Source organism: Danaus plexippus, chromosome 4 (assembly GCF_018135715.1).
Source record: "Danaus plexippus chromosome 4, MEX_DaPlex, whole genome shotgun sequence".
NCBI classification, from domain to species: domain Eukaryota; kingdom Metazoa; phylum Arthropoda; class Insecta; order Lepidoptera; family Nymphalidae; genus Danaus; species Danaus plexippus.
Genome location: NC_083538.1, coordinates 286337 through 299212, shown reverse-complemented (window position 1 = coordinate 299212; position 12876 = coordinate 286337).

The window sequence follows — 12876 nt, the reverse complement described above, 5'->3', positions numbered from 1 at the left end:
ATGGTTAATAATGTTAATTGATGATTTGTTTATGTCAAATCTACCCTCAAAATTTCTTCAGCAGCTATAGTTAGTTTGTTTTTGGTTTTGTCATTTAAGCTTATAAATTAATTGGTAACAGTCGTATTTTAGTGTTTTGAGATAAATATCTAAAGTTTTTTCAACATGAGCAGTTCAAGGAGATGTTGTTTGAATAATCCAGATCATTTTTGTTACATTTGCGGAGAATATGCCTTTAACAATTGTAGAAAAATTATATCACACTTGGTGAAAAATATCTATTTTGAGTATTTTGGGATGCCTTTAGATAAAAATGAGAAGTCTTGGGCGCCTAATTGTGTTTGTAAATCGTGTGTTGAATATTTAAGATTATTGAAAAGTGGTAAAAGAAGTACCTTTAAATTTGAAACACCGACTATTTGGCGAGAACCACAAAATCATCTCGAAGACTCTTATTTTTGTAGCGTGAATGTAAACGGTTTAAACACTAAAAATCGGGCTAAATGGCTGTACCTCAGTACTAGTTGTGTTCAACGTCCGGTGCCAAAGCGATTGCCTAGCTCTTCAGTGCCTACAAAGGTATCAGAACCCTTAGAACAAGACTTTGAACGACATCAAAAAATTATGCTGATTTTGAAGGTATGTTCAAAGAGTCATAATGCTTTACTCAAAATGAGTTAGATGATCTTGTTAGAGATTTAAATCTTTCTAAACAAGCTTTAGAATGGCTAGAGCATCAAGGCTCAAAGAAAAAAAAATTGCTTTCCTCGGGTACTTAAATAAGTTTTTATCGTGAAAGAGAGAAAGAATTACGATGTTATTTTTCCGAAGAAGACGGTATTACCTTTTGTTCAGACATCAAAAACTTGTTAATAAAAATTGAGGGAAACGATGGAGCCTGGAAAGCAAAATATAGTCCACAATTCATTAGTAGCTCGTGACAAAATCATCCTACCACCATTACATATAAAACTGGGCATCATGAAACACTTTGTTAAATCACTACCCAAAGACGGCAAGTGATTTTCTTACTTTGCCAAAAATTTTCTCAAGTCACTATGGGAAAAATTAAAGCCGGTATTTTTGATGGCCCCCAAATTAGAAAACTTATAAAAGACACTGAATTTAAAAAGTATATGACTGATTTACAACTGAAGGCTTGGACAGCTTTCGTCTGTGTGATGCAGATTTCCTCGGAAATAAAAAATCTGAAAATTACATTGACCTTGTAGAAGACCTTCTCTTACAATTAAAAAATATGGGATGCAATATGAGTATAAAACTCAACTTCCTACATAGTCACTTGCATCAGTTTCCGAAAAATTTAGGGGATATGAGTGAAGAGCAGGGGGAGCGTAGACTTACGCATCATGGAAGAGCGCTATTATGGTTTCTGGGATACAAATATGGTGTCTGACTATTGCTGGTCCTTGATACGTCATTTTCCAAAGTCTACACATCAAAGAAGATCTTTAAAACGTAATTTTCTAGAAGTTAACGATTAAATATGTTTTTTTTTGTAGTTTTTCTTAGTAAATACGTTTTTTTTTTCTATTTATTCTTATATAGCTGAAACTGAAAAACTAGAGCTGATAAAAATATTCTAATTATATTTTTGGAAATGGCATAGCATATCTAATCAACAACAATTAAAATTTCTTTGGCAACAGATGTACTGTAAACTAGTGTAATTAATCAATGTTTTTCAAATACACGTATGTCGGAGTAGGGTCCAGGCCGCTAATCGAGGTGCTGTCAGCACCTGCGTTCGCCAGCACGGAGAGTCTATCATATACCTGACTCTCGCCAGTGCGAGTCTTGCGCGGTGCATTACGGACTGGCAAGTGGCGGAGGGTGTCGAAACCTTTTCAGACCACAGATACATACGTTTCGACGTATCTACTTCTGCGTCTGATCTGGGCCGCACAATAACACCGCCGTGTTGGCCCAAAATGGTCTCTAAAAGGGTTAGACAATGGATTACTGCAGGAGGCGGCAATCGTTGCTTCATGAGCGCCATTAACTGCAGGCGATGTCGATGAGTGTGCTGACTGGCTGAACGAGGCAATGCACAACATATGTGATGCCTCGATGCCCCGTGTCAGCACACTCAAGTTTCCGCGAAAGACCTACTGGTGGCGCCCAGAAATACAGAGGCTGCGGAAAGAATGTGTGGCTGTCCGCCGACGCTACACAAGGTACCGAAGGAGACGGCTCAGAAGCCAGGAGGAAGAGAACGCCATTTACCAGGCCTACCGCACACCACGCCTTGCCCTGCGAGACACCATCCGGCAATCGAAAGCTGAAGCCTGGCAGGAGTGGCTCAATACACTCGAGCGGGATCCATGGGGCAGGCCATACAAGTGGGTGAGGCAACAGTTTCGTCCCGCTGCTCCACCCCTGACCCAGAATATCGACCCCATTTTGCGCCGAACAGTCGTGACGACACTATTCCCAGACAGGGCCGACTGGTCTCCCCCAACAATGGCCCCCCAAGGGAAGACTCGCAGGAGGAGGAAGAGGAGATCCCTAAAGTTACCTCGGAAGAGTTGCATGCGGCGGTGGTGAAGATGGGCTCTAAAAACACGGCCCCAGGCCTTGACGGTGTGCCAAGAAGGGCTTGGATGTAAGCGATACAACATCTAGAGCCACGGGTAGTCTCCATTTTGACTAGTTGTCTGGTCCATGGCAGAGTACCCCGCAGGTGGAAGACCGGGAAGCTCGTCCTCCTTCAGAAGAATGGGCGACCAGCAGACCAACCGTCAGCTTACAGACCCATCGTTCTTCTCGATGAGATCTGTAAGATGATGGAAAGGGTCATAGTGGCGCGTGTTACGGGACACATGAACATCGTGGGGCCGAGTTTAAGCCCCAAGCAGTACGGCTTCCGTGAGGGACGGTCAACGATTGGGGCAATAGCGCACCTGCGCGATGTTATAGAGGAGACCTTAGCTCAGGGCGGAGTAGTTCTGGCGGTATCGCTAGACATATCTAACGCGTTCAACTCGCTGCCCTGGGCTACAATCAAAGAAGGACTCCGGTACCACGGAGTACCCAAATATCTACGGAGGGTCATAAACGACTACCTCTCTGCCCGCTCGGTGCAGTTCCCGACGCAGGATGCGCATTGGCGGGCAGCCTGCCTTGGGACATAGAGGCCGAGTCATTGGCCGAAGTGTTCTGGCGCTGTCAATCCCAAAGAGAAGAAGAAGGACGCAACCCACCACCCAACATCATCCGGGGGTGGCGAAAGAGAGCGAGGGAGCGGGCGCTCGAAGCCTGGAAACGGAGACTCGGGGAGCAAAATACCAGCTACAATCTGATGACGGCCATACGTCCCGTCCTGAAGGACTGGGCCAATAGAAAAACTGGCGCTTTATCATTCCATCTCACACAGATGCTGACCGAGCATGGCTGCTTCGGTAAGTACCTGTGTGAGGTGGTACAACAGGAAGAGACAACGGCCTGTCCTGCTTTAGCCTGGGAACTCAGGGTGGCGGCGTGGGGACGCCGTCGCCCATTGCACTGGGTCGCCGAGCTGGTTAAGGTACGCATCATACTCCATGCGTGCCGTAAAGAAGAAGAAATAGAAGGGTGAAAAACACTCTTGCAGAGTCGGTCCTGCTAGACCCACACGGCAGGTAGACTGTCGACGGAGTCGCGGAATTCATATAAACAATTCCCGTGGCTCCTCCAATGGCGGTGAAGAGGGAGTATCGCTGAGTTTTTAGTGGGTAGAGGCTGCTTCCATTTGCCATCTTTCGGGAGCAGCGAGTCCCACATACCCGCGGTCGGTTTCCCCAACTGGTCGAGGGATGCGGAAGAGCATTTACTCAGCGTAAAAAAAAAAAAAGGGTCCAGGCCGTGGTTTTTAAAAAGTGTGACGCCAGCATAACTGACGTCATCAATGACTTTATTCTTGATTGTAGACCAACATTGTTGTGACTACACTTACACAAGTGGCTACGCAGGTGGTTATGCGGCTGACACCTGATAATTTCAACTACCCTCAATTATTAGTTTTTCAAATAATAAGAATTACACCGACATATGTTTTTTTCAGTTAATTTTAGTCAAAATTGATTCGAAGTGGAGGGACGAAACTAAGTGCCATTATCATTTATAGAAAAAGAAATGCCAGCTTCGAAAGTTAAATTTTTTGTACTGGTCTCGTAGCTCCAACGGAACTCATAACATCCTACCAGGGAAACATAAATCTATGAAGGTGATGTATCACTATGAATTGAGAGTGAAATTTATGCTATATGAACATATTGGGACAGACGTGTGTTTTAAATATTTCATATATTGAATATATATTGATATTTATTGATATTTATTTGTTTGTCTATGTTCGTGTGTCATAACCCAATTTACATTTATTAGAGCTTATTTATTTATAAATTTTTTCCTGTTATTCTTATGAATATATTTTTGTTTCTATCATATATAAGTTTCTTTTGCGTGTTCCTGAAATCTCGTTTTATGGAAGTGAATTGAATTCATAAAATAATTTGCATTATTTTCAAGTTCGTAGAGCAGTGGACGATCATCGTTCAGTATTGCATACAAAACATGATTCCTCAATTAATGTTCATCTGTAATACAAGGTTATAAAGTCAGGGTATATAAAAATTTTAATTATTATTATAAAACTATTAACTATTATTATTTATTATCACTAAGGTGATCTTTCTCCCCATTAATCTCAAGCTCTAGTTGGTTTGTATAATTTTAAGTTCCATATATTTTTTTATTAAAATTATTAATAAATGCTAGATTTATTAATAATTTTATTCAATGCTTTCAATTTGCGTGTAACTTAATTATAACTGTAATTAACTGTATGATGATAACTTTAATAAACTCAGTTTAACGTATGAGAAGAAATGTGGGAAAAATTCCTCTAGCTAAGCTGTATTGGTTGCATAACACCAACTCATAACATCCTACTAAAAGAACATACAACCGCGTAGGTGATGTTTCACAAGGGGGTGGAAGTGAAACTATCTATCTATATTTAATATAGTCTACTTGTTTGTGTGATGGTTGTCTTTTATGTATGTGTAAGTTTGGTATGACTGGCTTGCTAGCTGGCTCTTTGATAATTACGAATATTGACATCGCACTATTATTTATTCTTACTTCAAAGTTAAATTCATAACGAGGGAAAAGTGGACAGAAAATTCAAAATATTTTAGTTTTTCCCTGAGTTATTCACTAAACACAACTTGTATTCAAAATTTTGAAGCTTCTATATAAACTAGAAGTGCCTTACAGTTTGGATGATGGGTCAGTCAGTGAATGAAAAAATTTAACAAAACTAAGAACTTTGTCTAGTTGTAATGCTTGAGCTACTTTTTTCTTACTTACCAGAAATATAGGCGTCAAGTTTAATGCGAAATGTACTTAAAGGGCGAATATGGCCCGAAATAATTTGAGAGAAGTGTTATACGGCCATGCCGCTTTTTTATTTTTGCTCGACTTGGCGGTTCACTATCGTACAAACAGGTTAATTTTACAATTAATTTTTCAGACAATATCGAATTTTATCTATAGTAACAAAATAGTTTTAAATCCAATCACCACTTCAATAAGTCAATATATATTTTTAGTTATAATTATTTAAAATAATTTAAATTGTGATATTCTTGATGATTCTAAGCTTAACGATATTTATATTCTAATATTTATTGGAAACTCTTATGATGGTTAAACTAGCGCCATCTGTATATTTGTTATAATAGTGTAAATTAATGTTAATAATGTTTCTGTACAGTAATTTAAATGTCCAAATACTTGACAATTGGTTTTATAATTTATAATGAGAGCTTCTGCATGTTTTACGTAATGTTCAGTGTTTTATAATTTTATGGAAACTCTTATGAGGGAAACTAGCGCCCTCTGTATGATATTGTAACTTACTCTCACCTAAAAATGTTACCTTTGAATATTATAAATAGGATGTAAGTGCTAGACTGGGGGATTTCTGGTACGAGTTGTGGAGCAATAGACATCTAAGTGGAAGTACTGCCTTATTTATTTTTAACAAGTCAGAAGTGCTCGATCTCTGTGCCGTGCCTATACGGATCGTTCGCGAGATATCCTGTCAACTGCAAATAATGAAGATTAACCGCTGCCACATGTCACAAAGAAGCCTGAAGAAAAAAGAAACAAGAAAACCTCTCCGATCTACAGATACCTGAACGTTTAGACCACCTGGAGAAAATGATTGAAGTTACTAGCCAGTGTGAGATGGCAACGCAATTACAACCTGGACCCTATACAAATAACAAGGAGATGCTGAAGCTCAAGTAAGAAGCTTAAATATGATGATAAAAAAAGAGCTTTAATATACAACATGACAAGCAACTTGGAAGGAAATTCTCTGCTACGGTTTGAACACCAATAAAACATCGATGTGACCTGGAGCGAGTGGAAAAGACTTTACCTGCTAAGCGCGGTTTCGCTGCGAAACTACACGACATGGTTGCAACTAACAAACGTCAGGATGCACAGGTGATACTTTTATTTTTCAAAAAGCCAGCTCTTGGAGAGTCATGTGAGTTAAGTGAGCATATAATCTGCCACGTAATTTGAAAGCTGGAACCCGAGGTACAGGTTCTAAAGCCACCGGTTCTTAAGATACTTAATTATTTAACGGATACTATAGTTGAACCCTCACAATTAACAATTAATTTAAATTTTGATAAAGATTCAGGGCCTAAATGTTTTTCATGTGGACTCACATCGTCCCAATGTATATCATCCCAATGTAGGGAAAACGTCCGATGTAATAATTATAATAAAATTGTTCATAAAACGGAATATTGCAGATTTAAAAAGTCCGATCACTGTGGTAAAGTAGGTTATGAAGAGAAAGACTGTTATTTTAAAAATCTATCGGCTCCAAATAGTGCTTATGTCAAACCTAACAATAAATTCGATGAAAAGAAATCTAAATTGTTAGCCCGATTGATGTGGATCGCCAAAATTTCGTAAAATTATTATTGCTAACGGTTTTAAATTGACTGCATATATCGACTTTAATAATACTATAACAGTATCAGCGGCTCTAAAAATCAATTTAAAATATAATATATGTCAAACAAGCATAAAAGGTTATGGGCGTCAAATTATAACAACAGAAGGTGAAGCTCTATAGTAGCTTTTGAATTTTGAATTTGAACATAGATGGCGTCGGGGCTAGCACATCGGTTTTGATAGTCTTGTGATAACCTACAAGACACCGACATGATAATAGGGCGGGCCTTTAGTGAATTACCGGGAATATGTGTTACGAAAGCGACAGATACTTTAACATTTTCCTACAATAATAGCACTGTTAATATGAAACTACCATTTTCAAATCATAATGACGTCCATCTATCAAAAATAGAATTAAAGGTACCTCATGACCTGAAAATTGTTAATGGATTAATCAAAATTTTAGTTTATATGGACCAATTTGTCGATGGTGTTCTGTGAAACTTGAACGGTCTGAACATAGGTGTCTTGGTAAAGAAATTGATATTCCAGAACAAATAACGGAAATAAATGGTAACCGGGGGTATATCGACGTAAACGACTTAGTATATTAACCGATAACATTATTTGCTACACTTTGCATTACTCGAGGTTCTGAATATAAATCGGGTAATATTAAAATCGATACAGATGTGTCAAGATCGGACCTAGACAATCTTCAAAATCTTAAATAAATTTGATCATTGTTTTGATGATCATGTAGGGGTAGGAGATTTGATATAGAAATAAAAATTGAACTAACCACTTAAGTTCCCTTTTATCATCACCCGTATCGTATGTCAATAAAAGAGTGATGAATTTTATGCTGAATAAGTATAGATTTGAATTCGCTTCCTCATTATCAACGATATTTTATTATTTTCAAAACTATCCCGCAGGCGTTGGAAAATTGAGAACTAATTTTGATTTTATTGAGCAAATATGGTGTAATATTGCGTCGGGACAAATGTTCATTCTTAAAAGCAAGAATCAATTACTTAGGTCACATCATATCGTGTGGAGAGATCCGACCATAGCCAAATAAATTAAAAGCACTAAATGAATTTAGAGAACCAAATAATATTCACGATTTAAGAAGATTTATTGGGTGTAAGCTGGTTACTTCCGTAAATTCATTAAATCTTTCGAGAATAGAATTCGTCCGCTATGTATTTTACTACGAAATACCAATTGTGGAAATGGGGGGAAGAAGAACAAAATTCGTTTATTGGTATAAACGAGCTTTAAAATCTGAACCAGTACTGGCTGTATATAATTCCGAACTTGAAACACAGTTAAACATATATGCATCAAGTCATGGAGTTGGTGGTATTTTATTTTAAAAACAGTTGAAAGGTGAATTAAAACCTATAGCATATTTCAGTAAACAAAATATTTAATAAAAATACAACATATTTAATACAAATAATTAAATACAAATGTCATAATTCTGTATAGTGAATCTAATGATGATGATATTTGACTAAGAAAGAAAATGTTTCAGCTATCTAATGTAATTGATATTTTTCTTTTCATCAAAGGTTAAATCCAAAGTAAATCACTTACAATATGGAGAGTAAGTGATATATATTTACGCTTTATAAAGTGAAAATTCAATGTGTAATCATAATAATGATGTTAAAACAGAATTGAATATGTTGAGTCGCATACCATGCAAGAGTAAAAATTATGAAATACTAATACTTGGCAAAAATTTGTTAATACCAAGCTGGTGTGTCCCATGGAAATAAGAGTTCTAACTGGTTTGTCCAGTGTTAAAAGCATCCAGGGGTGTCCGGTGCTAAGAAAAAGAGAATCCATGTAGGTGTGTCCCATGGAAATAAAATTAATTAATCCATATTGGCCCTATCGTGCTTTCCGCTACTGGAGTCATTCCTAAACACTCACACCAAAGTCAAAAATTCTGGATTTACCACCACTCGCATACATCACCATGCAAAAAGCTGCTATTTTGAATACCTGTCGAATAGTACGTGAATTTTTGGAATCTGTTAATGAGTTGACTGACATTTTCACTTCCCAGAAACACTTGGTCACTGACCCGTGTGACTGGAATATTTGCCCCATTATTAGGGAGATTAATATTTTAAAATAAAAATAGTTTAAATAAATAAAATTGAAGAGTATCATGGTGTATCCAGTGCTAAATAAAATGAATAGCCATGATGGTGGGTCCCATGGTATTGAGATCAAATTGTTTTGTCCAGTGAATAAAGTTCTAAAAAAAGGGCTTTATGGTGTGTCCATTATGATAAGTCCAGTGCCAAGTTAAACAAGGAAAATAGCCATGTTGATGTGTCCCATGGAAATATAATCACTCTTGTTTTGGTTTTATAAGCATCCTGGTGTGTCCGATGCTAAGAAAAAAAAAGGTCCATGTAGGTGTCCCATGGAAATATTATCGAATTGGTTTGTTCATTGATCTAGTTTCAAAAGCATCTTGGTGTGTCCGGTGCATAAAACAGAAATAGATAAATTAAGGTTTATTGAGAACTTTGTACTGCTGTATTGTTATAATTCTATTACGAGGACGTAATATGCTGTCAATATGGCCGATCGTTTAATTAATTTTTTGGGGAATCTTATACATGCAGTAAAATATTTTAATACATGCAGTAAAATATTTTTGGAAAATAAGTTGTTATTTACAGTTATAAAATTTCTTCAATAAAAACAACCTCAATTTTTGATTCTAGGACTTTTACAAACCTGGAAATTGATATTTTAAATTGTAAGATAGTTCACAATACCATTACGAGGTCGTAAATTTGTGAATCAGGAAAGGCCGAGTGTTAGTTATAATTATTTAAAATAATTTAAATTGTGATATACTTGATGATTCTAAGCTTAACGATATTTATATTCTAATATTTATTGGAAACTCTTGTGATGGTTAAACTAGCGCCATCTGTATATTTGTTATAATAGTGTAAATTAATGTTAATAATGTTTCTGTACAGTAATTTAAATGTCCAAATACTTGACAATTGGTTTTATAATTTATAATGAGAGCTTCTGCATGTTTTACGTAATGTTCAGTGTTTTATAATTTTATGGAAACACTTATGAGGGAAACTAACGCCCTCTGTATGACATTGTAACTTACCCTCACCTAAAAATGTTACCTTTGAATATTATAAATAGGATGTAAGTACTAGACTGGGGGATTTCTGGTACGAGTTGTGGAGCAATAAACATCTAAGTGGAAGTACTGCCTTATTTATTTCTAACAATATGTACAAAATTTCTATTTAATTAATGTCGGCTAGGTATGCATGTTCATATTGTATCATATCTTAGGTCTATCCAACGACGATCCCTATGTACACTACGGGGTTCTGTAACCTCCCGCACAAATTGGTAGATTTAAAATTCTCTCTTTAGATAAACAAAATGTATGTAATGAAACTACTATTTTTCGGATAAACTACGCGTGATTTATTTTTGTAAAAAACTACATACTCCCGACGTTTCGGTTACTTTTCAGCAACCGTGATCACGGGCAGACGAGATGTCAGATGTGATCACGGTTGCTGAAAAGTAACCGAAACGTCGGGAGTATGTAGTTTTTTACAAAAATAAATCATCAAAGTTTATCCGAAAAATACTAGTTTCATTTAAATGAATTAAACTCGCGAAAATCTTAGATCTCATTATGTATGTAATGTATGACTAATTATACATACCCACATGATCACACAGTTTTTAGTCATTGACACGGCCACATAGTCGGATAGTATTATTAATGAAGCACACAGTTACATTTTCCATAACCATGACATTAGAAAATCATAAAGTCTTGGTCGTTGACACACTCTTACGCATCGGTGATATCTGTTGTTATTTTAATAAAACATAAGTGGATTTAATATGGTTACTATGACAACCGACATAAAACCTAATTTTATGACGGTGACGTGTTAATAGAATGAAGATCCAAATCTACCGTACAATCGGATATGATATTAATCGGTAATTTAATGGACCGAATGATTCGTTGTGAATTCGCAATGCGAATGTAAGACACTCCGTCTCTGCTTAATGCATCGGTGCCTATAACTACCGGAGTATTCAAAAACGTTCTCGGTACTTATATTATTTGGTATTTCCGCGCCACCAAAACCACGCAACAGTGGAATGCACGCATGTAGTTTGCATGAAAAATGCTTAGCTAAATCAGAGCTAATTAACGAGATGTATGAACCAGTATCCATTAATTCATCTGTCGGGATGCCTCCTTATTTTTTTTTTTTTTTTTTTTTTTTTTTCGGGGAGAAATCCTCTTACAGACTGCTCACTGCCCTGGCTCGACAGTGAGTTTTGTGTGGGGGTCGCCCAGCGCCTGATGGTATTGGCACTGGGAATACCCACTAAAACTCCCCGGCTTCCCTTCCTGCCCGTATTTAGGGTGATTTGGGACCTGCTGTAGCAATTCACCAATTCACCCCCGGACCGCCCGGCTACTGTGCCGGACTACCGCGCCGATGGGGGACTACCCGGGAAAGCCGAGATAATCCCCAATCATACAGAGGGCGCTAGTTTCCCTCATAAGAGTTTCCAAAAAATTATAAAACACTGAACATTACGTAAAACATGCAGAAGCTCTTATTATAAATTATAAAACCAATGGTCAAGTATTTGGACATTTAAATTACTGTACTGAAATATTATTAACATTAATTTACACTATTATAACAAATATACAGATGGCGCTAGTTTAACCATCATAAGAGTTTCCAATAAATATTAGAATATAAATATCGTTAAGCTTAGAATCATCAAGAATATCACAATTTAAATTATTTTAAATAATTATAACTAAAAATATATATTGACTTATTGAAGTGGTGATTGGATTTAAAACTATTTTGTTACTATAGATAAAATTCGATATTGTCTGAAAAATGAATTGTAAAATTAACCTGTTTGTACGATAGTGAACCGCCAAGTCGAGCAAAAATAAAAAAGCGGCATGGCCGTATTACACTTTTCTCAAATTATTTCGGGCCATTTTCGACCTATAAGTACATTTCGCATTAAACTTGACGCCTATATTTCTGGTAAGCAAGAAAAAAGTAGCTCAAGCATTACAACTAGACAAGTTTTGTTTAGTTTTGTTAAATTTTTCATTCACTGACTGACCCATCATCCAAACTGTAAGGCGCTTCTAGTTTATATAGAAGCTTCAAAATTTTGAATACAATTTGTGTTTAGTTAATAACTCAGGGAAAAACTAAAATATTTTGAATTTTCTGTCCACTTTTCCCTCGTTATGAATTTAACTTTGAAGTAAGAATAAATAATAGTGCGATGTCAATATTCGTAATTATCAAAGAGCCAGCTAGCAAGCCAGTCATACCAAACTTACACATACATAAAAGACAACCATCACACAAACAAATAGACTATATTAAATATAGATAGATAGTTTCACTTCCACCCCCTTGTGAAACATCACCTACGCGGTTGTATGTTCTCCTAGTAGGATGTTATGAGTTGGTGTTATGCAACCAATACAGCTTAGCTAGAGGAATTTTTCCCACATTTCTTCTCATACGTTAAACTGAGTTTATTAAAGTTATTATCATACAGTTAATTACAGTTATAATTAAGTTACACGCAAATTGAAAGCATTGAATAAAATTATTAATAAATCTAGCATTTATTAATAATTTTAATAAAAAAATATATGGAACTTAAAATTATACAAACCAACTAGAGCTTGAGATTAATGGGGAGAAAGATCACCTTAGTGATAATAAATAATAATAGTTAATAGTTTTATAATAATAATTAAAATTTTTATATACCCTGACTTTATAACCTTGT